Here is a 16,732-nt window from a genome sequence, read left to right on the forward strand (position 1 = left end):
CTGATTGCTTCTCCATAGTGATATATACTTTCCCGATGCAGCGGCCACATCACACGTAACGTGGGGTTAGCGTTGTTCCACATTTTCCTCTCTCTTCCTACAAGCTGCACGTTGGCCCCATTCCATTCTGCCTACTATCGAAAAACTCAGCATACTTGATTTTCTGTGTGCAACACACATGTTGGTAGTCTCTTTCCTTTCCTGCAGTGGCATGTGTACTTCAGCTTTACAATAAAGGGTCTGTACGACACACAGCAGGATAATCAGACAGATATTGGCAGGGCATCTCATCGGTGCGAAGCCGTTAAACCATTAAACCTGATACAGTAAGCTTGATTGCCACTGGCTGTCTGAGGTCCTCACCAAATATGCTCCTGAGACGGGGAATACGAAGAGAATGTGCAGAAGGGGGCCCTGCAGGAGGAGCTGGGAAGCTTTGACATCCATGCTTTTGAGTAATTACATCGGTTTGGACTGTGATGCAGAAAAGATTTTTTTAGTGCGCGCATTAGAAGACAACTCAAATTCTTTATGATATGACATTAAATGATTTCATCCCAGATAAAACTTAAGACCAGCAAAAATCCTAATGCTTGATTGCTCTTGAGGTAATATTTCAAGACTTGAATCGTTCTGTTTTAAAATACCTCAAGTTTACAATGATAAATCTATGAAGCACTAAAAATCCTACTCAATCAACTCTGGTTCTTGAAATGGCATCTGCCTTTGAGCTATAAAAATAACAGATGATTTTTTGATAGCTTATCAGTTAACAGACTGCTTAGTTAGGATAGCACATTTTTATGCTAATCTTAGGGCTGTGATGAGCGAGAGAGAGAAAGAAAATCTATACTATTATTTTGTATCTACTTTAAGTTCAGCCTAGCTTTTGGAAAAGATCTGTCCTCTTCTAGGAATTGCCAGCCACACGGGGGTTTCAACACTCATCTGAATGGAGGTGGAATTGATTTAAACATGTTAAAGTGGTAATATATGTGGCTGTTTAATGGTGTCTCTTCTGCGCCACAGAGCAGACACGAGGCAAGCGAAACAGGCGCCGAGTGCTTCCCGGCATGGCTGCCGAAGCGTCTCCCGCAGCCCAGGAGAACAGGCGGCATAGCTGCCTCACCGAGGTTTCAGGTGCCCTCGTCTCTGAGAGCTGGTGACGCAGAGGGCAGAAGCAGAGATTTGCCAAGCCCGCGGTCCTGCCTCTGCTCTCGGTCCCGCTCCTTTGCGTGTCCTCTGGGAGAGGTGGGAGGAGGCGTGCAGTCTGCGCCAGTGGGACGCTTTTGGGGAAGGAAGCAGAGGGGATGGCACAATGGGGAAGCACCTGGGCTCTGCTCTCTGACGTGTCAGGTGTGCATGCTGTGGTCTTGTTGTGGGTTTGCAGTGGAGAAAAAGTGCCTTCCATTTATCCAATTTCCTGATTCCCCAAGACTGGGATTAGCTTGGCAAAAAATTATACTGCGACAAATTTGAGGGGGATTTGGCATTTTGCTGGCATGGGTTAGAAGTGATGGTATCTCAGTGGCCAGGCAGGGACAGGATTTGAATCCTCTTTTTTGTTCACTCTGAAGAGTTCTCACATTCTTTAAGCAGAAATGATACTAACTTGGTTTGGTATCCACTACCAGTTCCTCTGGGAGATGAAGTGACAACCTTAGATGGACCTTGATTTGACCTACAGTGCCATTTTTGCATTCTTGTGTCTTTGATGTCTCATTTTTGACATATTCTTTTTCCAATTTCTGTTTTATGAAAAGCTCGGGGTGGCTTTTTTTTAATAATAAATTGAATCCACATTCAGCCCTATTTTCCTTGAATTCACAGTGGGCAGGGGAAAGGTAGTAGGTGGCTTGAATCTGATGCTCCTTACTGAGATTGTTTCCTACCCAATTCTATATTTCTGGAGAGTAGAAGACTATTTTAACTGAAAATCAGTATGAGCATTAAAAAAATATCCCATACAGTCAACTTTCCTTATGTCTGTTCTCTGCTACGCTGACCATGACTTCTTTCTCTTTTGTCTCATGAGAAATTGTTTTAAAACTGTATAAAAGTGTCTCATGAAGCATGAGAGCTGCCCATGGAGGTAAAGCTGATTCTTTTTCTCTGACACAAACCTGCCAGCACTAGTCAGTCTCCTTGATCTCTCTGAAAAGGACAAGTGGAAAGTTAAGAGTAAATGAGGAGGCATGTGAAATCTTTGTCTGCAGTTGATTCAGCCAGAGATTTGTACTTTAGAGCTGGGGTAAGTTAAAGTGGCACTCAGTCCTCGACTGGCTGGGGTAAATCAAAGTGGCACTCAGACCTCGACTGGCCAGTAGCAACAGTTTGTTCTTGGTCAAGTTGTCCTGAGGGATCCAGAGAGGAATTTTGTCACCCATGTGCCAGAAGTAGGTCCTTTTGCTCTGGATTTGATCCAAAGGCAAAACTGTAGAGGATACCTGGAGATAAAAACTGAAACCTGAAGATATGCAAGGCTGTTAATTAGTATGTGTAGACCATAAAATTAGGGATTTTTTTCCCCTTTTGGGTCGAAGTCAAATAAACATACTTTGTCCCCAAGCTTGAGTGCATCCAGGAAGGAAAAAGGAAAGAGACTGGCTGCTGCCTTCCATCCAGTTTGGAGACTTCCTCAGACTCTGAGCTCCCTGCCCAAGAGTGGCTCCCATTTTCCCTTCAGACATGCCACTCGGCTCTGAGCATGGGAAGGACGAGGGACGGTGTCTGCCTTGGCCTGCTGCAGATCTTTGTTCTGAGGAGATCAGCCAAGGTGCATTTGTAGGGCAGCAAGCCAACCCCTTCCTCCTTTATCCACCCGAGTAGGTTGAAGTTTGTACACACAGTGTCTGAAATGCAGAACGACTTGAATCTGTGCTTCCATGGGGTTGCCCCTCTTAAACTTGCCTACTTCTTTGCAGGAAAGTTTTGTTGAAGACTACCTTACACAGAGAGCATCCTTATCAGTGACACAAAATTGTTAACAAGATTCAGTGTAGCCAAAATCAGCAAACAGTGCTGTGTTCCCACAGACCTCCCAAATCTGGGTAGGAGCATAAAAAGAAAATATGCTTCCTGTGACTCTTCTAGGTTTTTATACTCTTGGGTTAAGCCAAAAGCCTGATGAGATCAACCTTTCAATTGCCTGCATCTTCATCCAGATGTACTTATCAGATAAAAACACTACTAAGGATAGGAGAGAGAAAGTTAAATGACTTTTTCCCTGTATAAACCAAAGTTCTGATGAATTTGGAGCTCATGGTTGGACGAGGCAGGGAAAAGGTTTCCTTCAGTAGTCCAGTCGCCATGCTGGCTAACTTGCTAGTGGATTCCCATCCAGGCTAATCCTATTCCTCTGTTCTTCTGCACATTGCCTATTACTTGATGCAGCACTACAATGGCAGATTGGCTCATTTGTGTGCTCCCATTCTCTCTGCTTCCAGAGCAAGGTGCTCCCTTACTTATACACATAGAAATTTACTTGGCCCTCTCTACCAACAAGAGGACCTTGAGAAGGGTGAAATGTTAAAAGAGTCTGTTCTTTAAAAGTATTTGCTGAATGGAGCGTGAAAAAGAGTAATAGAAAATCTTTGTTTAAAACCGCAAACTCTGAAAGTGCTCAAGTGGATAGAAGCTGAAGACAGGGGAAAGAGTTTCTTTGGTTTTATTTCTGGAAGGAAGGAAGTCACTCAGGTTTCAAAATGCCTATAATACAATGAGTCTGCGTGGCAGAGACAAGTGCTCTCATTAAAATGGATTCACTCCAAGTCCGTACAGAACTTCATATAGATCTCATGAAATGTAATGCTGAAAATTTATGATAGCAAATAACAAGGCTTTGATTAGGCTGATGGGAATGAAAGCTCTTGGAGAGATTGGATTAAGACTAAATGGAAGGTAGCAGTACCTGCTAGAGAGAGCTGAGCTAAATATCATGATTCAGGGCTTGTGGTGACTTTGTCACATGTGGCTTGTTGGCTACTTGAGCTAGGTAAGTAAAATGCTTGCTAGTCTAAGTTGCCCTCACAAGGCTTCCTGGCATGGTTAGACCTAGACATTTTATGATTGCTGTATGTCATTCTGTTTTCTCATTTCCTTCTTTCTAATGTTTCTTAGGCTTAATTTCCCCCCCTGGACTGTGCGATACTGTGCACAAGAGGCTGTGGGGGCTTGGGTTTTGTGCACGTGTGAGTGAGAGGGAAGAGAGAAGCGTAACAGTGGCTGATTTGGGTCCTGTCTCTGCCATGCACTAAGCTCTGGTGTTTCCACGCAGTCCTGCTGCAGGCATGGTCTGAGGCATTGGATGGGGTTGTGATCTCCAGCTAGCTCAGCTTTTCAACCACATTCATTTAATCAGGTGCAAATTCTCTGTGTAGGTGAGAGAGGTGCGGGGATTAGATCAGCTTACAGGAGGCTACGGATGAGGGTGGACAAGGAGAAGAGAACCACTCTCCTCTTCATTCTGTGCTGGGTGTATAAAAAATATCGCAGGGAAGAAAAGCAGCCTGATCCCTATCACCTATCCTGGGCTTTTCCCAGCAGCCTCAGCCAAACTAGTTTGACTGATGGTGTTTTGGAAGCATCAGTGGGTGGGAAGGAGAAGAGGTGGGAAGGTGTGGAAATAGCTCCTGACCAAAAACTCTCAGCACCTGGAAAACGAACCTATTTCCCTTCTGTTCTTTGCTGGTTGGGTGCACATGTCCTCCCCTCAGTGGTCAGAGCAGACCCCCATCACCGTCACTGCTGTTCAGGAGGCTCCTGGGTGCTGTTCCTATTCAGTGCAGAGGCTGGGCAATTTCTGCTCTTGTTTTGGCAAATACTTAATTTGCTGACAAAAGAAGTTTCAGAAGGCCCAAAATTGCTCACAGATTTCACTTGAATTTCCTGACTGGATTCAGTTTAGAAAAATGATGGGATAATGTTCACAGGATTGAACAGAAAATCCAGTTTGGATTCCTACCTCCCTTGCCTGCTCCTCATTAGGGGACACCCCTCGGGGACAGGCAACCTTCCCATTTATGCAAAGAAAATGTGAATACTCAGGCCGCTGCCCAAAGACGAGCGTTCATTTTGGCATGAATGGCTTTTAGTTTTTTCCTATTAAAACCCTTCCGTTTTCTGTGGCTTAGATCTTAATTATGCCAGGCAGATTAATTTTAAATGTGCAAGACTTACATTATTAGAGCAGCATCCTCAGCCCCGGCCTCTTGCCTGCCTGGAAAGTGCTCCATGCTCTGTGGTACGGGACACCTAGAGTGGATGTTTCTGTCTTTCCCATGCTGAAATTATCCTCTTCATATATAATACTTACTTTCACCTCAAATACATATCAAGGATGATGGTAAAGTTATTACTGGGTGATCAGTCATTCTCGTCTCTTTTGCTCTAATGAATATTGAAGTATTTTATAGAAAGCAGAACAAGTCCAAAAGGATTGAGCACCAGCAGTATGTCTGGGATCCACGTGTCTTCTTAGGTAGGAGACATCTCTGGGACTTCACCTCTGCATAGGAAAATGGGGTCCCCTTGGACATTGCTCACGCTTGCAGCAATCCATGAATCAGTACCTTAGAAAAATTAAATGTTTTCGGGGGCTTTTTTCGGCACAGTAAGTGAAGCTTAAGAAAATGACTCCACATCAATGTGACTCTTTTTTGCTTGTTTTTCCCTGACATTGTAAGTCGAGCGACAGAGCTGATAAATGTGTTATTTGTGTGGTGCTATTCAAAGCCTTGTGATTTTGGGACCAGGCTGTGGCCGTAGTATTTAGCCTGGATGTCACGGTGTGGATCACACCAAGGTGATTGCCAAACGCTTTGCGCTGAGACATTTTGAGAGCAACGACATTTCTCTCTGCAGAAAGGCAAGAAAACAAGCCATTCCCCTCTCCCCCTGCTGCAACGGTTTTTATTTTACACCACCAAGAGATGACATACAATTTGATGAATTTCATCCCCCCCCCTTTTTTTTTTATACCCACTTGAACTACTATATAAATATTAATAGCTAAACACATTGCAAACAGGTGGGACCCGTTCTGCCTCTGGAGAGCTGCCACCGCTAAGTGATATCTCAGATGGGGTGACAGAACTTTCCCATGTGGGCGCTGTCTCTCCCTGCCAGCCCCTCGGACACGCCTGGAGCTGAGAGCTCTTTGTTTTTTTGGGCTTTTTTCTTTTTATGGTATCGCTATAACAGTTTTTCTTGGTCTTTTAACAGCTCATTCAGAAGGGGAAGGACAGGGAATTAAAAGGCATTTTTTCATTACCTTTTCTAGTTAGTGGGGTATTTCAAAGGGGGTTTGATGACAACAATAGACCCCCCCGTTTTGTGTTTGTGTCCGAGGGCAGCATCTCCAAAACAGTGATAAAGAAGTGTTCATCTGTGGGCTGTACGGTGAATTCAGCTTTCTACCACCTCACCTCTTCCTCTAACCCGCTTTGCAGGTACTGTACAGGGAGTGGTTGTGAGGATCTACCCTGTGTGCGCAGCTGCGCAAGCAACGTCTACATCTGTGATTTGTTCCAGCGCCCCTGCGAGCTGGGCTCTTTTGGGCAGGACTTTGGGCAGCAAAGGGACAGGGGTGGTTACAGGAAGCTGCAGGTCTGGAAGGAAGCCTGAGAGGTGATAGGGGATAGCGTGCACAGGGGGAATGCCTGGATTACCCAGTTACTCTTATTTACTCTATGATTACGTCCTTCCCCCCTTCCTGATTACAGCATTCATCCCTCCTTCACTGTAAAATCTTAAAAAAGAAATAATGCGTAGAGTTTATTTGTGACAGACCATGCTGGGGGTCAGCAGGCTGCGGTGGTTGCCTCTAGCCTGGGGGTGCTGTTGGAGCTATCGCCGCTGCCTGCCCAGGGCACGCGGAGCTTGCTTGTTTTCGTTGAGGAAGCGGTGGCCTTTTTCCCGAGCAAAATCATGAGCGGAGTTCAAAGGGGTTGTTTGGGTTTTGGTTTTTTGCTCAAAATGATGTTTCCACAGAAGCCATCACCACATTTTGACTTTCAATCAATCACAAATCCAAAAATGTGGGGTTGTTTAAGAATCAATTTTTTTCCTAAAATATTATTCGATGAAAAATATAGTATCTTTTTCATACCGTTTACTTACTTCTTTCCTGTTAGAACTAGAGAGATGTAATGTAGCCCCAGCCAAATTTGGGACTGTGGGAATCTGGGATTTGCAGGGTACATTGTACTCAGAATAGTTTCAAGTGGGATATTTCAATAATTTTTAATTTCTCTTTTTGTAAGAATCCAGAACAGAAGAGAAGGTTTTTTTGGTTGGTGGAGTTTTGTTTTTTTGTTGGTGGGTTGTTTTTTTTTCCCCCAAAAAGCCTATACAGAAACTAAAGATTCAAATTTTCCCCAGGGGCAAGAATAGAAATATTAGTGATGTGCCACTTGCTTGGTGGCACCATGGAGGGAATGGTACAGGCATGAATCAGGGACTGCTGGCAGAGTCACTTTCCAATATGTGCAAATAAAAATGCAGACCACATATTACATCTGGGGTCTGAAGATTTACCAAGCTGCCATAAGGCCATAAGTTTGGTTGTTTGCAGTTTTGGGTTTTTTGAACCATCTAAACAGGCTGCATGAAATGATGCCTCCATTTTTTCATTAATACATTTTTAAAACTGATTCTAGCTGAGGAGACTCCAGCATTCCTATTTAATGTCCTGATTAATGAGCATAAACAATGCTTTTAAGATATTTTTTACCTGTGTATAATCAAGCCATCTAGCCGCCAGTAACTGCAAATGTCACAGATTTCAATGGTCTCTTTGGGACTTTTAATCTGTTTGCTTTTATAAAGGAGGTGATTTTATTCTTACATTAAGGAAGCATTAACATCATTAAATGGGCTCCCACTTTATGATAACTGCAAATGTCACATTGATCCAGAAAGATAAGAAAATGTGCTCGTCTTTGGAACAATATCCAAGGCAAGAGCAGGCAACCCACACTATTTGCATTAAAAAACAAATTGTATAAATGCAGAAGATTGATGTGCCATCTGTTCATGTCCTTCACTTTTCTGGCTCTTCTGTGTTGAGATATTTTTATGGAATAGTTACGTTTATTATTTTGAAAATGACTCACAGGTTAAAAAAGTTTACGATGGGCAATATAAGTTGAAGATACTCGTTTACAGTGTCTCAGGTATAAAAACTGGCATTAAAATTAACTTCCCTGGCCACAAACAAACTACAGTATTCTCCAGTCTGTATTACCTAGATCCTAGGATCAGAGAAAAAGACTTTACCAGCAACGCTAGCAGTTTATGAGGTGAATCCAAAATATCCAACTTGTACATTGTACGTCTCAAGTAATGGAAAGGCATTCAAGAAGGTATAGTGTCTAGAAAAAGCTACTGGCTGGGCTTTGCAACAAGAAGGTAAATATGGGGTGGAACGTGTTTAAGATCAGGCCATACGTTTTCAGTGAAACACTGGCGTTAGCTGGGGTGGATGTGGTGAGCAGCGTGCTGAATTTTGTCAGAATTTTGGTCAGAATGCTAAGCCCAAATCCCAGGCAGCGACTGCGGATAAAACCTGCAAGCTCTAGAAAGATACCATGAAGGAAACCTGCATGCCTCACCACCATCCCTCGCTATCGCTTTCATACCCCCCCCGCTTGCCACACCAAGCCTCCCGTTGCCTGGAGTCACGCCCATTGACACAGTCCTCTGCAGTACCAGTTTACTTTGTTTTGTACCAAGCTCCATTTGGAAATGATCCTTGTCCCTGAGTCCTCCCGAGCTGAGGGCAGGATGACGGAAGGTCAGGGGAAGGCAGGAGCACTGCGCCGTTGCCCGAAAGCTGGGAGCAGGAACACGGGAGCTGCCACGCGTGGCACAGCACATGGGGTGAAGGCGACTGAGGAACCCAAGGGCAACAACAGCTGTGAGGGAAGGAAGGAGAGGAGCCAGCTGCAGGGGCTGTTGAAAGTATCAGGTCTCCATATCTCCTGATAATGGAGTCCATACAAACCTTCAGAACAGCAGGCAGGAAATGGTGGCTGGGAGAAGGGGGCTGATACTCGTTATACAGGGGCAGAGAAACCACCAGCCCTGCGAGGCCCTCCACTTGTAGCAGGAGGAACATTAGCAGAGAGGAGAGGATTTACTGTCATTAAATCCAGCCCGTTGCACATCTCCAAATGTGAACTTTCTGGGGAAAGGTTTTGTCGTTCCTCATTATTCAAGTATTCATTCTTGCTGTTACTATTATTTTGCCAGTGCCCCACTTCTTCTTGGGTCGCTGCTGGTCCGAGGCGAGTAGAGCCCACGAGTGACTGCAAAATACTGCAGTAGATGTTACAAATGTTCATGTCTGTCAAGAGAAGTCCTTGGTTACCTGCATTAAATCACTGAAGACAACTGAAAGAAGGAATGTCCACCCAAAAGTTGAGACGAACAGTAATTAAAAGGTATCTCAACTCCCGTATCAGAATTTCCCAATATACTTTTGTTACAGAAATGGATTAAGATACTGTTCTGTAAATCATGTAAACGGCTTTCTGAAAGAGGGTGAAAACAACTGCTTCAGATTTAGATACATTATTTTGTCCCAGACTGCTTGCATGTTGCCAAGGGGCAACACGGGTTTGATTTCCTGATGAGAAACGCTTTCCTTTCTGTCCCCAGCTCTTTGCTACTTCACCTCAGAGAGCAAAAACTGCGTGTGGCACTTCGTGCCCTTTGCAGAGATGAGATGGGGACCGTGCCTGACTCAGACTCAGACCTGGCTCTGTAAACCAGGATAAAATCCCTGGGAATGCCTACACCAGGTTGCTGCTGACAATAGCCTTGGAAAAGGATAAAAATGGGGCAGGAGGACATGATCCTGGCCCAGCCTCTGGCACTGCGTGGCTCAGAGACTTCCTGAATGAGGAGGGTCTCGTGAGTCAACAGTATTGTCCGATCGCTTCCTGGACCCCTTTAACGTTTAACTTCCACAGCATCCCGCAGCGAGGAGTTCCCAGGTTAGCTATGCTTTGTGTGCAGACATTGTTGCTGCTTTGCCTGCTTGGACCCTGCCACCCGCTTGGCTTGTTCGGTACTCTTCCCACCTCCAGTTCTTGGCTTGGAAGAAACAGTGAGCCACTGGTTTCCTTGAATGATTTATCCTCTCCATGATTCCATAGGTGTATCAATTTCTGATAACCTGTTAGTCATTAGTAGGAGCAGACTTCGTATCAGAAAAACACGTTATGAGTTAGACTCGCATTTTTTGAACCCAACTGATAATACTGGTTGGCATTAGTGTTGTGCTTGATAGCTCCAGCTGAAATGAAGATATTGTCCTACAGCCTGCGTTGGGTGGAACCTGGAGTTTCGTGGTCTTTTCTGAGAGTCATGGAGGATGAAATTAAGAAGAACAAATCTATTTTTGATCGGCATAAATCACTAGTAAACAAGCCTGCATCTTATCTATTGAACTTGTTTCAGTATTGGCCAATTGAAATAGTTGAAAATCATTTCAGTGCAATACCAAGACACACTAAAAGTATCTCAGCCTGGAGGTGTGCAGTCAAAACATGGCAAAGCAGGAAATGGGAGCACAGACAAAAGAGGTGATTGAATGTGCCCAGAAATAAAGTGAAGAGCTAATGACCCATACTCAGCATGGTTTTATAACCTGTGTTCAGAGCCTGGCCTATCACGCCACCTAATCATACCCATGGGACAGGACTTGGTGAATGCAAAGTGCTTCCCATCTTTTCAAGGTGTGTGCACTACCCTTTAAGCCAAACAGGTTTGCCGCTGCCTCAGAAAACGCTGCATTTTCACCTAGCAGTCAAGTCACATCAGACCCCACACTAGCTGTGGTTCTGGCAGTTATATGATGGTTGGTTGAGTTTTTGCCTGTTTGTGTTGATTAGTGGAAGTTCTGTCATGTAGCCATACATGGGACCATGGCTGGAGTCACGGGGTGACCATAGGTGAGTCATATCTAAATGAGTACTGGATACGCATTTTGGTTTGGAAACTTTTTGGTTCCATAATGGATCTTAAAGTCCTTATTGCTGAGTCTAATACTCCAGTCTGCCTCACAAAAATTGGCTACGGAAATTGAAGATGAGGCAAAAGAAACCACACTAATTGAGAACAAAGTGGATTTTAGTTTTGCTGTTGGAATACCTTTTATCTTCTTCAAATCTTTTCTAGGAATGCCCATCTAAAAACTTGAGTAAATAAAATTGTGTATTAAACAAGGGAATATACAGCACATCTGGTACCTAGAAATGACACATTTTTTTCTTAAGTAGGTAAGCCCTGTCCTTAAAATTTTACATACTGTTCTTTATTAAAGAAGCTCACTTTTAAATTGGAGAAGACAGAAGTCCATCTTTCTCTTTAGAGAATCTGATGTTGCTGCTCTCAGGTCTACTGTCAGGAGGGTCATACAATTATTTCTCAGAGTGAAGGACCTTTTCAAATAACTTGAGTGCTGAATAAGTTCACCTTGAAAAACACCCGGCGTTTACTTTTCACTTTGAGAGGGAGGCCAGCTTTGATGGAGTCTGCATGTCTTAGACTTTTCAAACAATCTTTATCACATTGCTCCAGCTAACTATCTGCACAAAGGGAATCCTACCCTACAGATCAGTATGCTGTACAGCTAAAAAGAAAATAAAGTTAAAAAGCTCCAGATGTTTCAACTGATGAAATGAAAGAAAGGGAACAGCTCAGCACTGTACACACCAATCTTCACTCATTTTTCTGTGCTCCCTCTCTCTGGGCTTGTTTCTGTCTTTCACTCGAGATTTACACTGTAAACAGTCCAAAGCAAGGACAAGCTGCTGTGATGTTTCCTGGTGCAGACACCAGCAAACTGACCTGGCTCTTGACTTGCAGCCGAAGCTCCTAGAGCTGCTACTGCAGTTTAAACAAGGGCTATTAATTCCAGGTGCTCCAAAAATAGTTCTGGAACATTATGATAAAATGGGGAGTGTCCTGTTAAGGAAAAGTTTACTGCTGTTATCCATATTCTAAATTGCCACCCTCAATTACTTGAACCTTTCCTGTTTTGATGGAATGGATTACTTGATTTTCATCTGAGCCTTCTGTAAACCCAGGAGTCACCGGTGCTAGCAAAACTCAAAGGCATGTATTTGCTATAGAATGAAAGCAGCAACCCAGGTTCTGTGCAAGTTCATCCTGGTTTGAGATGCACACTATGCGAATGTAGCAGAGTAGGACTGCCCACAGTCACCACCATTCAGGCTGCAATCACCGCGTGTAGCTGCAGGTGGCAAGCCTGATGCCTTCTGATGTGCTCAAGGCATTTGGGTACCTACCTCCTCTTTGGTTTCAGTGGGCTTAGAACACCTGACCCTTTTAAAATTGTTTTGCGGATCCCCACTGACAAAAACCACACCAGGATATGACAGAAAATTAACAGAAGCCCAGATAAACAACTGAAGCTATTGACCATTTTGTAGGCTATCCCCTGCGTCCTTGTAAAATGCTCTGTGGTTGACTGTGCATCTTGCCAGATGTCAGATACAAAGCCCGTGACAGATTGCAGATAGTTTTACCCAAAGATTGTCAGTGTAATTTTCACACTTCTTCAGGAGTTTTGGGGGAAAGAAGCATCTACTTCTGCGCCTGCGGCAGTAGGAGAACAGGCCGTTGCATGGTAATTTAGGAGCCTGGTTTCATGCAAGGCTGAATTCCCAGGTTAGTTTGGTCAGCTCTCCCTTTTCTTCTCTGCCTTGGCTGCTGTGCCTGTAGAAAGGCTGTGCTTATACTGACCTGAGTTGTGAAATGCTTAGCCTTTTATATCCCTCTGACTGCTATTGTCATCATAACACATAGCTCAGTTGTGTATGTTTTGTTCCCTTTCCCTTTCCAAAACCTGCTTGAAAGTTATCCTCAGTATGTCCCTGGCAGCAGCGCCACGGCTGTATGGAATTGTGCCCAAGCATTTGTTGGTGTGAGCTGCATGCCCTTCCGCACATGTGCTCCTCGTTGCTATCAAAGATGTGACAGTGCAGCTCAGGACTTGGGCCTCATTTCTTTATGTGTAAAAAGATGCAGACAGAAAAAGAGAGATTTATATCGCTGTGAGAATGGCTTGGATTGCCACTCAGCAGCTTTGGTGGCTGACCTTCACACCAGGGAAGAGGCTGGTCTACACTGAGTGCATTTTACTCCTGTTCATAGAAAAACCGCATAATGTTTTAGCTGCATTTTGTCACAAAACATAGGTTCCAGAAAGAAAGAGGCCACTAAACTAGCTGCCTTAGACAGGGGGAAAGGGGAGAAATTCAGCACTGGTTTATATATTTGTCTGTGGGAAACCTCTAGAGCTTTGCTTTTTGAGATGGCCAGGGTGTGGTGGTAGAGTTTTTTTTGTAATGGAAACCATTATTTACGCGACACTTAGACCACAGTGCTCATTTCACTCTTTAACTCAGCAACCTTAAGACTGCTCTCCAGACAATGGGAGTTAGATATTCAGCGTATTGTTATTGCCATTCCTATGCCGTTTATGCAATGGAAGATGTTTGCATATTAAATTTGTCACAGACAAGTATGGGGTATCAGATGTAGTGGTATTATTTTAAAATAGAACTGTAAAATGCAACTAAATATGCTCAGCTGCAGAATGCTTTGGATTCTCTAAACTGAAAATTCCCATAATCTTATAAGAATGTGGTGCTTTCAATGTGAAAGTTAATGGCTCAGGGGACTGGTGAAGGGTAACGAGGTTTCTTAACTCTTGATAAATAACACAAATCAAACCCAGCTTGATCGTGTCTGAAAGTCACTATTATTCTCAGATTTACTTGTATTTTGTTTTGTTTTGCTTGCGGTTGGACTATATGAATTTATGATCCAGTTTCCCAAATAAAAAGGTGACTCGTTCTGACTGAAAAAAGAAATCAGAGTTGAAACTGAAGAGCAAACATTCTTTATGTACTAACACAAAATGAGGACTTGCTCACCCCGCCTCTTGGAATGAATGCTCCTCAATGCGTCCTCCCCAGGGGAAACCTTTCTGCCCTCCAGGATGAAGTGGCTGTGCTGGAAGTCAAGCCTGCGCTCATTTGCAGTTGGGTGTGTTCACAAAAGGTTTACTGCACCTTTGGGATGAGAGGGAGTGTTGCTAACCTGTGGGGAATAGCTCAACAGGAACCTGGAGGGATGGGAAGTGGTGGGTGAGTGATCCCGGCTTGCTCTGCATCATCATAGCAGAAACTGAGCTAGGTCAGCCCAAGGGCTGCGTTGTGCTTCAAGGGGGTAGATTTTGAGAAATTATACTTTATATGTTTTAATGAAGAGGGTGGTGAATTTAAAAAAATCTGAGGAGGAGCAGTGGAAGGGTATGTAAAAATCCTCGTGTCTGGAAATGGAGCAGGTAATGCTAAAAGACAGTACGGTTGAGGTAAAATATACTGCAATTTGGTTCTGCTATGTAAAATAAGCTTTTGATTTATGGAGTGTCAAAAATGTAGATTTCTACGCCTTTCACGATGAATTTTTTTGGCAAATTTTTGGATGAAAATGATTATGGGAAAAATGTTCAGAATATAATTATGGCTTTGCTGAAGAATTGAGAGCTCTTTAAAGATATTTTCTGCTTGTATCTGCCATTGCTGCTGTCAGAGTGCCTCGCTGAACTACTGGGTGGCCCCAGCTGTTCTCTGTATTTTACCCCCACCTCTCCTCCAGGGAGTAGAAGCACCATTTGGCCCAATACTTGCTAGAAATGAATTGATTCCACTGCAGACTCCATGCAGTACATGCTGAGATGATTAAATAAGGACTGTAAACTGTTGTAATAAAATATCATGATTTGAAGTAGGGATAATCATCTTTGTTTTGTGGTGGGACAGCACCTATGGGGTCCTGGCCCATAACGCCAATAAAAATGATAATACAGAACATCCTTCATGCACCTTTGCTTCTTTTGGGAGGCAAAGTCCAGCTGAAAGCATTTTGAATGCTGGTTATTTGAATGAAAGTATTTTTATTTCTAGCTTCTGCAATTAGAACAGTGAAATTTGAGTGGGAACATTTTTCTACCAGAGAAAAGCTTAGCCTACAATTTAGTCTCAATTTATTTGGTTAGAAGAGCTGAACAAGACTTTGGGGACATCCACTGGTTAGTAACCTCACGGTGAACCATTTGCGGTGCATCTATTTTTTTAGCTTTTGGCAACCCTCTTGTAAATATACTGTGGACCCCCTCAAAGGACTTGCTGTTGCCTCCTCTGCTTTGGACACTAAGGGAGGAGGAACCTCACCCCGTTCATGAAACTGATGCCAGCCTCACCCGAAGGCCCCATGCCAGTCATTTCCTCTGAGGACCTGGGTTTGGTATCAGTGTATCTCTGAGCACCAGGTGAATCCCTTCTCTTCAGATCTGACCTTTCTTACTGTTTGAGTGTTGCATACTCTTCATTATTAACAACGGTCCATTTAAACAACCATTTCTCCATTGTCGGAAATTTGCCTGTAGTTTTCACAGAGGCCAAGGATGAATTAATATGAACCATAAAGGCATTAAGGTTTGCATGCTTAGCTCTTCCCAGAGGCTATTGTGAAAGGCAGTCCCAGGCTGACCAGGAACACATCAGCATTGCCTCTGTGAGGTGTGGGAGTGGGCAATGGCTGTAATTGAGTCTACATGCAGTGTCTGGAAAGATTTTATGTCCAGCAAGCCACTTATTCTTATCTTGCTGTAGTATGTAACGATTAAAGATATTAATTAACACTTCCCTCAGCACTACATAAGGTCTGCATTATGGTGTGCATCTACAGCATGGGCTTCTGAGGGAGAAGACATTAGTGCCAGGATGCTCCTTGGTGACCCACAAGGAGAGCATCTAGTCTTCATTCTTTGTCAGCCAGCAGGCTTTTTTGCTTTATACAGCCTCTACAGATATGGGTCAGATCCTGATCTGGTAAAAATCTGTGTAGCGTGACTCCAGCGAACCCATTCCAGCTTACACAAGCCGGGGAGCTGGTCCTGTACGCTCTCTAGCTGCTCTGAGCTAACGCTGCTGGCTGTCTTCAACGCTGTATTCTCTTCCTGCCATTAGTGGTACTATAATTAAGCTTCTGCCATCGTTTGCTGCCCTTTTCTACACATACACCCTCCTACATCTTTTGGAGGAATGTTCCCTTAGCAAAACAGTTTGCATGTCAATTGCTGATACAACATTGTGTTCTCGATGCCATGAGGTTATATTAGCACTTATATTTGTGTTCACCAGGGTTGCTTGCATACATAAAGCCTGTGAGCGTTTCAGAATTGGGGCCATAGTATGCAGTGTTACTGGGCAATAATCTTATGATGTAACCATAAACCTCGATTGTCTGTTTAATATCTCAGATGTTTCAATTTGCATTTCGTTAAAACTTGGCAAAAGGTTATCAGCTCAGATCCAAAATTCTCACAAAAATTGTTCTAATATGTAAAGTAAGTTTTGATTTATGGAGTGACAAAAATGTAAATTTCTAAGCATTTCAGTTTATTTTTTTGCCAAACTTTAGACTAAAATGACTTTTTTAAAGTGAAATGATTCTGGGTGTAGTTATTTTCATGATTGTGGAGCAAAAGCAGTTGAAGATGTTAATTTAACTGCATTTACAAATAATTCTTATAAAGAGCATTGCTTCCCAGGAAATGAATAAGATACCTCTACTGAGCTTTTTAAGAGAAAGATCTATAGACAGAATATGGTATTATTTTTGCAGGGAA

The sequence above is a fragment of the Ciconia boyciana genome, chromosome 10 (assembly GCF_034638445.1).
Source record: "Ciconia boyciana chromosome 10, ASM3463844v1, whole genome shotgun sequence".
Taxonomy (NCBI): domain Eukaryota; kingdom Metazoa; phylum Chordata; class Aves; order Ciconiiformes; family Ciconiidae; genus Ciconia; species Ciconia boyciana.